Below are 13,125 nucleotides of genomic sequence, written 5' to 3' on the forward strand. Positions count from 1 at the left end.
TAATTATGATTAATATGCCTATGTCGCAGACATGAATGAGCGAAGCTCGTCAGCATCTCACCATGTCATTTAGTTCCTTCAGACTTTATTTTGAGTAAATGCTTCAGCAGAGCATTAGCATGGCAAAAACCTTTCAACCTTTCAGACCCCCCACCTTTTTAAGCATTTTTCTTTTTTGCCTCTCACATGCCTGGAAAAGCTCCTCGCCATCTAACCACGTCCTTTAGGTCCTTCAGACTTTAAGCATTTTTTTTAATGTAGATGTAAATTAATATTCAAAGTGTTCAGCTAGTTGACAGTAGGGCTGTACAATATGGCCAAATGATCATATCTCAATATTGTCAGATAAATTGTTGCGTAAATGTCACTATATACATACGTCCATTTTCTGAGCCTCTCTCTCTCTCTCTCGCTCTCTCTCTCTCTCCTCATCTCTCTCAAAGATAATTTCGGTGTACCTTATTAAACACTAGTACAGTTCCAGTAGATTTGGAATGTATAATAGAAGATATACCGAACGCGCTTTGAGCGTCTGATGCAGATGGAAAAGCGCTATATAAATGCAGTCCATTTATATGATATACAATATGACTATGATTTGATGCAAGTGCAGCAACAGTGAAAATTAAACATTCTTAAACAAAACAGTAATAATACCACACTCATTTTGCACCTCATCATAAGGTTAGGATACTGTGCCTCCAAAAGGATTGGAAGACTTGGAATTTCACAACATTTTAATGTTGTTATGCCATTTTAAATACAAGAAAAAAACAAAAATAAAGAACAAAAATTTCTAAAATTATCTTCCTCAAACTCAAACTGAAAGCAAATCTAAAAACTTGATAAAACCTGTAAATAATAATCAGTTTTATTGCCAGTTTTCTTGAGACAAGTCAGGGGATGGAAATGATAAGTGATAAGAATGAATAAATGATAGAATGGTGACTAAAAGTCGTTTCAGTTTGTACAGGGGTCAAAAGTTAAAGTTGTTCCATTAATTTTGCTCCAGCTGTATTTGTGCTGAATTTGATGCTTGTATCACCATTTGAAGGATTGCTTCAGTTATCTGCTTCGAATAAACCAGAGCATAAACCAGCTGTTAGCTTAAACATGTGTATACAAGTCAACCCGAATTAAAGGAGAAATGCTGCTTTTAACAACCTGGACCTCATTTCTGACAGAAAATATGGTCTTTTACTCATCAATATAAGTTTGTTGTGATTAGAATTCCATAGTTCAAATGACGTGTTCAGTTCAAATCTGAAGCAAACAATTTTCCTCTTCTTCTAAGGTGGATTAGAACTTTTTGTGGTACACAGCACAAACTACTGGACAGGAGGAACCTAACAGTCAATGTGACTCACTGATTTGAAAATGCAGCTCTTTCAACCAGACGTGTGGTGCTGTGACATGTCAATAATCTGTGTCCAATCAGATTTCAGGGGAGTCCAGTGAAACCCTGTCCTCCGCTCTAGCTCCACCCATGCCAGGAAGTGTTCAACATTTCCTGTTTCACTGTGACTGATAAATTGGCACTTCCTGTTTGAGTGTGAGCTTGCCACTGAGTTCCCATGAGATTCCATGGGATCTCGTCTGTCAAATCAGGAAGTATTTGACATTTGAACATTTCCTGTTTTACTGTGGATTTGAATTTTGGCACTTCCTGTTAGGACGCGCTGTACCATGAGTGAGCTTCACACCGCTGTGCGACGCTTCGCTCATATTAATAATGACTGATTTTTTTTTTTTTTTTTGTATACAATTTGCATGGAAGTACAAGTCCCAGGATCTCACAAGCTAGTAAAAAAACACAACTTATAACTAAGTCCCTTCAGCTGCTCCCTTGTTTTTCACAAAGTGCATGTTATATATTTTGTATCACCAGTTATACAGCTTCATGATGAAGTGCAGCAGAGAAATCTAGACTTGCATCTCAGATGTACCTTCTGGCAAATTGTATCAGAACTTTCAGGTCTTTAAGAAAACCCTCCTCTATACCACTTCATCATGAAACTGTATAACTGGGGATACAAAATGCAAAACATGCACTCTGCACAATTTCTCCAACCACAGCCACAGCAGCCTGTAACTTCTTCTGGGTTGTCTGGGTGTCTTGGTGGCTTTCCTCACTCTTCTCCTTCTTGCACAGTCACTCAGTTTTTGAGAAATGTTTACCATAGTGTGCCATACAGCTTGTATTTCTTCATTATTTATATAAATATAGTCCAAGACATATTCAGTGACTAGGAAATGTTCATGTATCCAAAACTGGAAATAAAACTGATTAGTCACAGAAATTATACAAAAGCATTCCATTTGTTATGCAACCCATTATCTTGGCTTTTATGTTTTAATTAATTTATATCAAGTTGTAGAAATTTGCTTTGCGTTGAGTTAAGGAGATAATTTTAGAAATTTTTATATTGAGAAGCCTGATTTGCTTTTTGTATTTGAAATGGCATAAACAAATTAAAATGTGAGAAATACCAACCAAGAGGCTGAATACTTTTGCAAGGCACTTGCATGCATATATATATACAAATACTGAAAAGAGACAATTTTAGAGTATGTGATGAGTTTAACCTCTTCATTAAGACTGGAAGAAGGTAGGCAGATGTTTTTATTATTATTATTAATATTTGTGTTTTTTAATCATTTTTTTGTGAGAAGCTATAATGTGAGAGTGTCAGAACTGGAGTAACTTCTGTATACAGACAGCAAAAACACTCACACAGCAGTCACTGGAAAGGTGTTAAATCACCCTGAAATCATCTCTCTCACACATACACACACTCACAAACACAAACACCCACACCAGTCCTCCATGAATCGGTCCAGCTGGCGAATGAGGAGGTGAAGGGGGAGAGACCATTGTAGTCAGTGAAGAGGGCAAATCATTTGCTGCCAAAGGTGTCAGTCTGCAACAGCTGCAGACTAGACACAGAACACACACACACACACACACAACGACAGACGAGCACAGTTTTATGAATTTGAATTGATTCCTCCTGAAAAGAATGGCCATACAGATAATTGATTATCCAGTCGTGGGGGCAGGAAGCTCAGCCTCCTGCTGTGCACACGCATACGGCCTGTTTCATAACAACAAAGAGAGAGAGAGAGAGAGATACTATATATAAAAATAGACCCACTTCGTTCTTTTGCAGCTCATGCTGCCGAGGAAGAAAGGTAGTCATGTACAGTGTGAAAACTCAAACTGCAAAGAGTCACATTTCAGCTCTCACTTTCAGTGACGTGTTCATACAAGTGTTCAGGATGAACCTTTAAAATATGCACACACACACACACACACACACAAGCTTTAATTAGGCGTTTTTAATTACCCTAAACAGGAGCTTTGTTTAACATCAGTGTCAAATTGATTTGATACAGCCTGCATGATCCTGCATGTAGCTGTGTGTGTGTGCATGCATGCGTGCGTGTATGCAAAGCACTTCCTGTTTCGCCTGTTCTCTGGCCCTGGTGGTCCCAGCTGGCATGGGGATGGAGGGTGCAGGGGAAATTAGGGATGCAAATATCCCCGTCAAGCCTGGCAGCTCCTCAGGGGTGCTGATGAATTACATCGATCTTACTGAGTGTGCACGTGTCTATGTGCACATGTCGGACTGGTGTGCTCCACCTGCCGCATGTCAATACACTCCTGAAGGTACCCAATCCAAACTCTGCAGAGGCTGTGAAACTGGCAGAGAAGTCTTTGCTGACAGCCCAAACAGACTCAAACACATCCAGATCTCTGTGTGTCCCATCAGCGTTTCACTGTGTAAGTGATGGAGCTAACAGCTACCATTCTCATCAGTGCTTGTTAATTCACAGCTGCATGTTTCAGAAGCATATTTATGCTCTGCCTCACTTCAAATACACACCAAGTCTATTTTTGGAAAATGTTGCATCTGCTTTTTTTCTGACCAATCTACTAGCACTTTCCACTCATGAGGAAGGTTTTCCATATCATCCTGTCTTATCACACCTGCAACTCTGTGCACAGCAAAGGCACTCAGGCAGAGAAACCCAAACAGGACCAAACAATGGATCAGGTGAACTTGAATCAGGCTGAAATAGGTCTCACTGTGTGGTAGCTGGTTGTATTTGGACACGTTGACATGCAGAGGTTTCATGAAGGTGTGGGCAGGACATCCATTAACAGGTATGACCAATCTATTGTGAGTACAGTGCATCCAGAAAGTATTCACAGTGCTTCACTTTTTCCACATTTTGTTATTTTACAGCCTTATCCAAAAATGGAATATTTTTTTTTTCCTCTCAAAATTCGACTCACAACACCCCATAATGACAACAGATCTGGGCTCTGGCTGGGCCACTCAAAGATCAAGAGGGTATTATAGTTTAGCTGCCTTAGTCTGCCTGTTGCATCACAACACGAGCACAGATGGTAAGACAATGTATGGCTGCAAACAGTGTGTGCATGTGTGTGACATCAAGTCATTTGTCCATGAAGTGGAATTGTTTGGCCTTTGCATTAACAGCCACTTCAATGAGCTTGTTTTTGAATTCTCCAGACAATAAAACGGAGGCAGATACTCATGTAATGCCACAGTATCAACACTGATGATGACACTCATGAACTGCTTTTAATTAAAACCAGAATAGCTGCAATGTGACAGCTAATTAACATGTTTTTTTGTTTCTTTTAAGAGGAAATAAGATGCTGTGTTATACAGCAAAAATTAAAATTAAAAAGAGAGGAAGAATTTAGTGCCCACTGAGATGATTCAGGTCACTTGTCTCTACTCTCCAGCAAAGAAGAAAGTGCTCAAAGATACACTACTGGCCCTGTTCTTGTCAGAGTTGTGTTGTGTATGAGTGTGAATATGAGTCTGTTCAGTAATCACATCCTTGTGTGTGACACTGCGGTTCTGTTGTATGAGTGGAGTAGAACAACTACCATGGCATAATGTCTGTGGGGAATCTCAGTCATCAAGATCATGGTATCCAGGTAGGTTGAGTTAGGTCAGCTGGACCTGCTTGGTTTCTTGAAGCTATTTCACTCTTCATCCAGAAAAGCTTGAAAAGCTTCATCAGTTCTACTCGGAGTCGTGAGAGGAAAATATTTTTCATCTATTTGCTCAGGAGTCATCTATGGTTGGTTGGCTCTCACTGCGGTATTGTATCACTTCCTGTTCCGGAGCACAGCAGTGTTTTGCTGTATCTGTTAGCTGTTTAGTCTGTGCAGTTAGATTGATCTAGTTAACTAGATAAATTGTTTCACAGTGTAATCTTCACATGCCTTAACTAAAGCACTCCCTCTGCTGAATCACCTCTAAATTATTTACACATTATTCACTTTGCGTGTTTTTAGGAATCCGCTAGCTTAGCGCAGCTACTAGCTCTTAGCCGGTTTAGCATGGCGGCTTCTCCTGTCTCTCCCGCACTTTTTTGCCATGGGTGTGAAATGTTTAGTTATTCCTCGGCCTCCTTTAGCAGTAATGGTACTTGTACTAAGTGTAGCTTATTCATAGCTTTGGAGGCCAGGCTGGGCGAATTGGAGACTCGGCTCCGCACCGTGGAAAATTGTACAGCTAGCCAGGCCCCTGTAGTCGGTGCGGACCAAGGTAGCTTAGCCACCGTTAGTTCCCTCCTGGCAGATCCCGAACAGCCGGGAAAGCAGGCCGACTGGGTGACTGTGAGGAGGAAGCGTAGTCCTAAACAGAAACCCTGTGTACACCGCCAACCCATTCACATCTCTAACCGTTTTTCTCCACTCGGCGACACACCCGCTGAGGATCAAACTCTGGTTATTGGCGACTCTGTTTTGAGAAATGTGAAGTTAGCGACACCAGCAACCATAGTCAATTGTCTTCCGGGGGCCAGAGCAGGCCACATTGAAGGAAATTTGAAACTGCTGGCTAAGGCTAAGCGTAAATTTGGTAAGATTGTAATTCACGTCGGCAGTAATGACACCCGGTTACGCCAATCGGAGGTCACTAAAATTAATATTGAATCGGTGTGTAACTTTGCAAAAACAATGTCGGACTCTGTAGTTTTCTCTGGGCCCCTCCCCAATCGGACCGGGAGTGACATGTTTAGCTGCATGTTCTCCTTGAATTGCTGGCTGTCTGAGTGGTGTCCAAAAAATGAGGTGGGCTTCATAGATAATTGGCAAAGCTTCTGGGGAAAACCTGGTCTTGTTAGGAGAGACGGCATCCATCCCACTTTGGATGGAGCAGCTCTCATTTCTAGAAATCTGGCCAATTTTCTTAAATCCTCCAAACCGTGACTATCCAGGGTTGGGACCAGGAAGCAGAGTTGTAGTCTTACACACCTCTCTGCAGCTTCTCTCCCCCTGCCACCCCCTTATTACCCCATCCCCGTAGAGACGGTGCCTGCTCCCAGACCACCAACAACCAGTAAAAATCTATTTAAGCATAAAAACTCAAAAAGAAAAAATAATATAGCACCTTCAACTGCACCACAGACTAAACAGTTAAATGTGGTCTATTAAACATTAGATCTCTCTCTTCTAAGTCCCTGTTAGTAAATGATATAATAATGGATCAACATATTGATTTATTCTGCCTTACAGAAACCTGGTTACAGCAGGATGAATATGTTAGTTTAAATGAGTCAACACCCCCGAGTCACACTAACTGCCAGAATGCTCGTAGCACGGGCCGAGGTGGAGGATTAGCAGCAATCTTCCACTCCAGCTTATTAATTAATCAAAAACCCAGACAGAGCTTTAATTCATTTGAAAGCTTGTCTCTTAGTCTTGTCCATCCAAATTGGAAGTCCCAAAAACCAGTTTTATTTGTTGTTATCTATCGTCCTCCTGGTCGTTACTGTGAGTTTCTCTGTGAATTTTCGGACCTTTTGTCTGACTTAGTGCTTAGCTCAGATAAGATAATTATAGTGGGCGATTTTAACATCCACACAGATGCTGAGAATGACAGCCTCAACACTGCATTTAATCTATTGTTAGACTCGATTGGCTTTGCTCAAAATGTAAATGAGTCCACCCACCACTTTAATCATACCTTAGATCTGGTTCTGACTTATGGTATGGAAATTGAAGACTTAACAGTATTCCCTAAAAACTCCCTTCTGTCTGATCATTTCTTAATAACATTTACATTTACTCTGATGGACTACCCAGCAGTGGGGAATAAGTTTCATTACAGTAGAAGTCTTTCAGAAAGAGCTGTAACTAGGTTTAAGGATATGATTCCTTCTTTATGTTCTCCAATGCCATATACCAACACAGGGCAGAGTAGCTACCTAAACTCTGTGAGTGAGAGATTATCTCGTCAATAGTTTTATATCCTCATTGAGGACAACTTTGGATGCTGTAGCTCCTCTGAAAAAGAGAGCCTTAAATCAGAAGTGCCTGACTCCGTGGTATAACTCACAAACTCGCAGCTTAAAGCAGATAACCCGTAAGTTGGAGAGGAAATGGCGTCTCACTAATTTAGAAGATCTTCACTTAGCCTGGAAAAAGAGTCTGTTGCTCTATAAAAAAGCCCTCCATAAAGCTAGGACATCTTACTACTCATCAATAATTGAAGAAAATAAGAACAACCCCAAGTTTCTTTTCAGCACTGTAGCCAGGCTGACAAAGAGTCAGAGCTCTATTGAGCCGAGTATTCCTTTAACTTTAACTAGTAATGACTTCATGACTTTCTTTGCTAATAAAATTTTAACTATTAGAGAAAAAATTACTCATAACCATCCCAAAGACATATCGTTCTCTTTGGCTGCTTTCAGTGATGCCAGTATTTGGTTAGACTCTTTCTCTCCGATTGTTCTGTCTGAGTTATTTTCATTAGTGACTTCCTCCAAACCATCAACATGTCTATTAAACCCCATTCCTACCAGGCTGCTCAAGGAAGCCCTACCATTAATTAATGCTTCGATCTTAAATATGATCAATCTGTCTTTATTAGTTGGCTATGTACCACAGGCTTTTAAGGTGGCAGTAATTAAACCATTACTTAAAAACCCATCACCTGACCCAGCTATCTTAGCTAATTATAGGCCAATCTCCAACCTTCCTTTTCTCTCAAAAATTCCCTGAAAGGGTAGTTGTAAAACAGCTAACTGATCATCTGCAGAGGAATGGTCTATTTGAAGAGTTTCAGTCAGGGTTTAGAATTCATCATAGTACAGAAACAGCATTAGTGAAGGTTACAAATGATCTTCTTATGGCCTCAGACAGTGGACTCATCTCTGTGCTTGTTCTGTTAGACCTCAGTGCTGCTTTTGATACTGTTGACCATAAAATTTTATTACAGAGATTACAGCATGCCATAGGTATTAAAGGCACTGCGCTGCGGTGGTTTGAATCATATTTATCTAAGAGATTACAATTTGTTCATGTAAATGGGGAATCTTCTTCACAGACTAAGGTTAATTATGGAGTTCCACAAGGTTCTGTGCTAGGACCAATTTTATTCACTTTATACATGCTTCCTTAGGCAGTATTATTAGACAGCATTGCTTAAATTTTCATTGTTACGCAGATGATACTCAGCTTTATCTATCCATGAAGCCAGAGGACACACACCAATTAGCTAAACTGCAGGATTGTCTTACAGACATAAAGACATGGATGACCTCTAATTTCCTGCTTTAAACTCAGATAAAACTGAAGTTATTGTACTTGGCCCCACAAATCTTAGAAACATGGTGTCTAACCAGATCTTTACTCTGGATGGCATTACCCTGACCTCTAGTAATACTCTGAGAAATCTTGGAGTCATTTTTGATCAGGATATGTCATTCAATGCGCATATTAAACAAATATGTAGGACTGCTTTTTTGCATTTGCGCAATATCTCTAAAATTAGAAAGGTCTTGTCTCAGAGTGATGCTGAAAAACTAATTCATGCATTCATTTCCTCTAGGCTGGACTATTGTAATTCATTATTATCAGGTTGTTCTAAAAGTTCCCTGAAAAGCCTTCAGTTAATTCAAAATGCTGCAGCTAGAGTACTGACAGGGACTAGAAGGAGAGAGCATATCTCACCCATATTGGCCTCTCTTCATTGGCTTCCTGTTAATTCTAGAATAGAATTTAAAATTCTTCTTCTTAATTATAAGGTTTTGAATAATCAGGTCCCATCTTATCTTAGGGACCTCATTGTACCATATCACCCCAATAGAGCGCTTCGCTCTCAGACTGCAGGCTTACGTGTAGTTCCTAGGGTTTGTAAGAGTAGAATGGGAGGCAGAGCCTTCAGCTTTCAGGCTCCTCTCCTCTGGAACCAACTCCCAATTCGGATCAGGGAGACAGACACCCTCTCTACTTTTAAGATTAGGCTTAAAACTTTCCTTTTTGCTAAAGCTATAGTTGGGCTGGATCAGGTGACCCTGAACCATCCCTTAGTTATGCTGCTATAGACCTAGACTGCTGGGGGGTTCCCATGATGCACTGAGTGTTTCTTTCTCTTTTTGCTCTGTATGCACCACTCTGCATTTAATCATTAGTGATTGATCTCTGCTCCCCACCACAGCATGTCTTTTTCCTGGTTCTCTCCCTCAGCCCCAACCAGTCCCAGCAGAAGACTGCCCCTCCCTGAGCCTGGTTCTGCTGGAGGTTTCTTCCTGTTAAAAGGGAGTTTTTCCTTCCAACTGTCGCCAAGTGCTTGCTCACAGGGGGTCGTTTTGACAGTTGGGGTTTTTCTGTAATTATTGTATGGCTTTGCCTTGTAATATGAAGCGCCTTGGGGCAACTGTTTGTTGTGATTTGGTGCTATATAAATGAAATTGATTTGATTTGATCTGTGGAGTCACTGAGGTCACAATGATGGAATACGAGGTCTGTGAGAAAAGTATCGGACCTTTTTATTTTTTTTCAAAAACCGTATGGATTTGAATCACATCAGACAAGCTTGAACCCTCGTGGGCATGCGAGAGTTTTTTCACGCCTGTCGGTTACGTCATTCGCCTGTGGGCAGGCTTTGAGTGAGGAGTGGTCCACCCCCCTCATCGGAATTCCTTTGTCTGACTTCTTCCTGAGAGACTGGTGCTTTGCTTTATCAAAATTTTTTCAGAACCTGTGAGGCAGATCGAAGTGGACACCATTCGAGAAATTCAGCTGGTTTTCGGTGAAAATTTTAACGGCTGATGAGAGATTATGGAGTCTTACTGTCGCTTTAAGGACTTCCCACGGAGCGGGACATCACGCCGCGCTCTGAGGTGCCGTCATCAGCCTGTTTCGAGCTAAAAACCTCCAAATTTAAGCCTCTGTTGACCCAGGACATCGTGAGAGAACAGAGAAGTTTCAGAAGAGCTTGGGATCAGCAGTTTATCCGGACATTCCACTGTTAAAGGAGATTTTGTAATGAAAGACGTGTGGATGGATTGGTGCGTTGGTAGGCAGCCGGCGCGGCGCGCCGCCACAGGAAAAACACCTCCGTTGGCAGCCTTAAGGACAAGTTGGAACATGTCCAGCTGTTAAACAATTTCTCAGATAGTCACTCTACTGTAAGCCATCAAAAGCCGCCTGGTTTTTACAAATGGTTATCAACACGGAGGTGTTTTACCTGTGGCGGCGCGCTGCGCCAGCTGCCTGCCGTCGCGCCAATCCGTCCGCATGTCTTTCATTACAAAATCTCCTTTAACAGTGGAATGTCCGGATAAACTGCTGATCCCGAGCTCTTCTGAAACTTCTCTGTTCTCTCACGACGTCCTGGGCCAACAGAGGCTTAAATTTGGAGGTTTTCAGCATGAAACAGGCTGACGACGGCACCTCAGAGCGTGGCGCGACGTCCCGCTCCGTGGGAAGTCCTTAAAGCGACAGTAAGACTCCATAATCTCTCATCAGCCGTTAAAATTTTCACCGAAAACCAGCTGAATTTCTCGAATGGTGTCCACTTCGATCTGCCTCACAGGTTCTGAAAAAATTTTGATAAACCAAAGCGTCAGTCTCTCAGGAAGAAGTCAGACAAAGGAATTCCGATGAGGAGGGTGGACCACTCCTCACTCAAAGCCTGCCCACAGGCGAATGACGTAACCGACAGTCGTGAAAAAACGTACGCATGTGCACGTGGGTTCAAGGTTGGCTGATGTAATTGCGCATGATTCAAATCCATATAGTTTTTGAAAAAAATAAAAAGGTACGTTATTTTTCTCGCAGACCTCGTAAAAGTCTTTACGAGTTGATGATCACGTGAGTTCAGGTGTGAGTTGCTATTTTTCTCACATTTGAGGAGAAATGAGGACAATCTTAAATCTCTCTGGGATCAATGAAAAGACAGAATTATAGGTGGGAAAGTCGTGGTTTCTCAGCTTCCTGCTAGAGGAGGTTTCATCACTTTAACAAAGATGGCTTCCTTGATATCTCTTTCAAACCAGCCATGTACTTTGTTTAAAATATGAAAATTGTTACCTTCAAAGGTGTGATATTTTTCCTTTAGGTGCTGGTCGATCGCTGTCCTGACCACACTGGAAAATTGAACATGTTGTTAAACTCAAAAATATGTGTGAGATGGCTGGTTTAAAATCCTAAGTAAGGGGAAAAAATATAATTTGTTCTTCTAACATGATTTTATGTTATCTTCATTAAAAAGATAAAGTTTTAAATCAAGACTGAAAACCCATTTGTTTTCCTTGTTTTATCATTATTTTTATTGTGTTATTGTTTTTTTATTCTTGTGCTGTTTTATATTTTGTCTTTTTATTGTGTTTTCAATTTTTTTTAATTCAGTTTTTCTCTCTCTTCAGTATTGTGTTGTGAAAGCACCTTGAGGCGATCTCATCGTGAGTTGGTGCTATAGAAATTAATAAATTTGATTTGATATGAAAGTCATGTAAGAAGAAGGATTTTCATTTCCAAGGCTTTTAGAAGAAGCACTTTCATTTCCTGAGGAGTGATGTTGGAAAGGGGGTTCCATTGCAATGGAAAGGGTCACACTGACATTTAGTCTGATCTGCTCTGCCACAGTTTCACATTCGGTCATTCTTCTTTAAAGCTGACTCTGTTTCAATGATGAGGTCCACTATAGGAAGTTGTCATGACACTGAAACTTCAAAGGACAACCTTCTCTGTTTCAATGAGTTCCCTGTCAGACAGGTTCCTCACCCACCTGTGTTTCCTCTTGGGTTCACAAAAAAAAGGTAGACAGAAGTACAAGTAGGTATGGTGCAAAACAAAAACAGAGGTAGGAAAAAGCATATGGTGAGGTATACATGAAGTTGACCACTAAGAAAGGAGAATAGGATTTATACTGATTGCCCAGGTGGTGACTGACTGAAAAGGATGTGCAGCAGGTTAGGGTAATAAAGAATGCATATGGAAATGTGCTAACAAGTGAAGAGAAAGTGGAGAGAGTACTTTGAGGAGATGATGAATGAAGAAAATAAAAGAGAAGGTTGAATGACATGCAGAAAGTGAAACAGGAAGTGTGACAGATTACTAAGGAGGATGAAGACTGGAAAAGCAGCTGATCCAGATGACATTCTAGTGGAGGCATGGAGATGTTTAAGATAAATTGCAGTTGAGTCTTTACCCAGATTGTTTAATAAAAAAATTGGAAAATGAGAAGTTGCTTAAAAAAATGGGAGAAAAGTGTACAAGCACAGATGGTTAGGAATAAGGGTGATGTGCATGGCATAAAGTTGATCAGCCACAGTATGAACTTACAGAAAAGAGTTGTGGAAGTTAGGCTAAGAAGAGAGGTGAAGACCAGCAGCACTGCAGTTCAACACAAAGAAAGGGTATAGTGCTGACGGAGAAGCACAGAGAAGGCCAGAAGGAGTTGCACTGTGTGTGTGGATTGAGAGAAAGCTTAATATAGAGTGCCAAGAGTTGTGGCATTGTATGAGGAAATCTAGAGTGGCAGAGAAGTATGTAAGCATGGTAAAGGGTGAGGACAGTATGACAGTGGTGAAGTATGTGGTGACATACTTCAAAGTGAATGACATACATTCAAAGTGGAGGTGGGATTGCATCAAGGATTGGTTCTAAGCCCATGGGCGCAATTTGGTGGGGGATAGGGGGACATGTCCCCCCCACCTTTTCAACCAGGGGGGACAGAATATGGTATGTCCCCCCCACCTTCTGACATGTGTGTACTTGAAACATGCTATGCCAGTCTTATGTGCAAACCGTGTCAGTCTTATGTGCAAAACCATGTCAGAATATTA

General features: G+C 41.1%; 1 protein-coding gene across 7 annotated transcripts in view; it reads right to left on the reverse strand.

The window, feature by feature from the left end:
• The window catches only part of LOC117512423 (neuron navigator 1-like), a 261,229-nt gene that overhangs the window by 149,350 nt on the left and 98,754 nt on the right, over nt 1-13,125 (reverse strand). The window lies entirely within an intron of this gene.

Source organism: Thalassophryne amazonica, chromosome 6, assembly GCF_902500255.1.
Source record: "Thalassophryne amazonica chromosome 6, fThaAma1.1, whole genome shotgun sequence".
Taxonomy (NCBI): Eukaryota; Metazoa; Chordata; class Actinopteri; order Batrachoidiformes; family Batrachoididae; genus Thalassophryne; species Thalassophryne amazonica.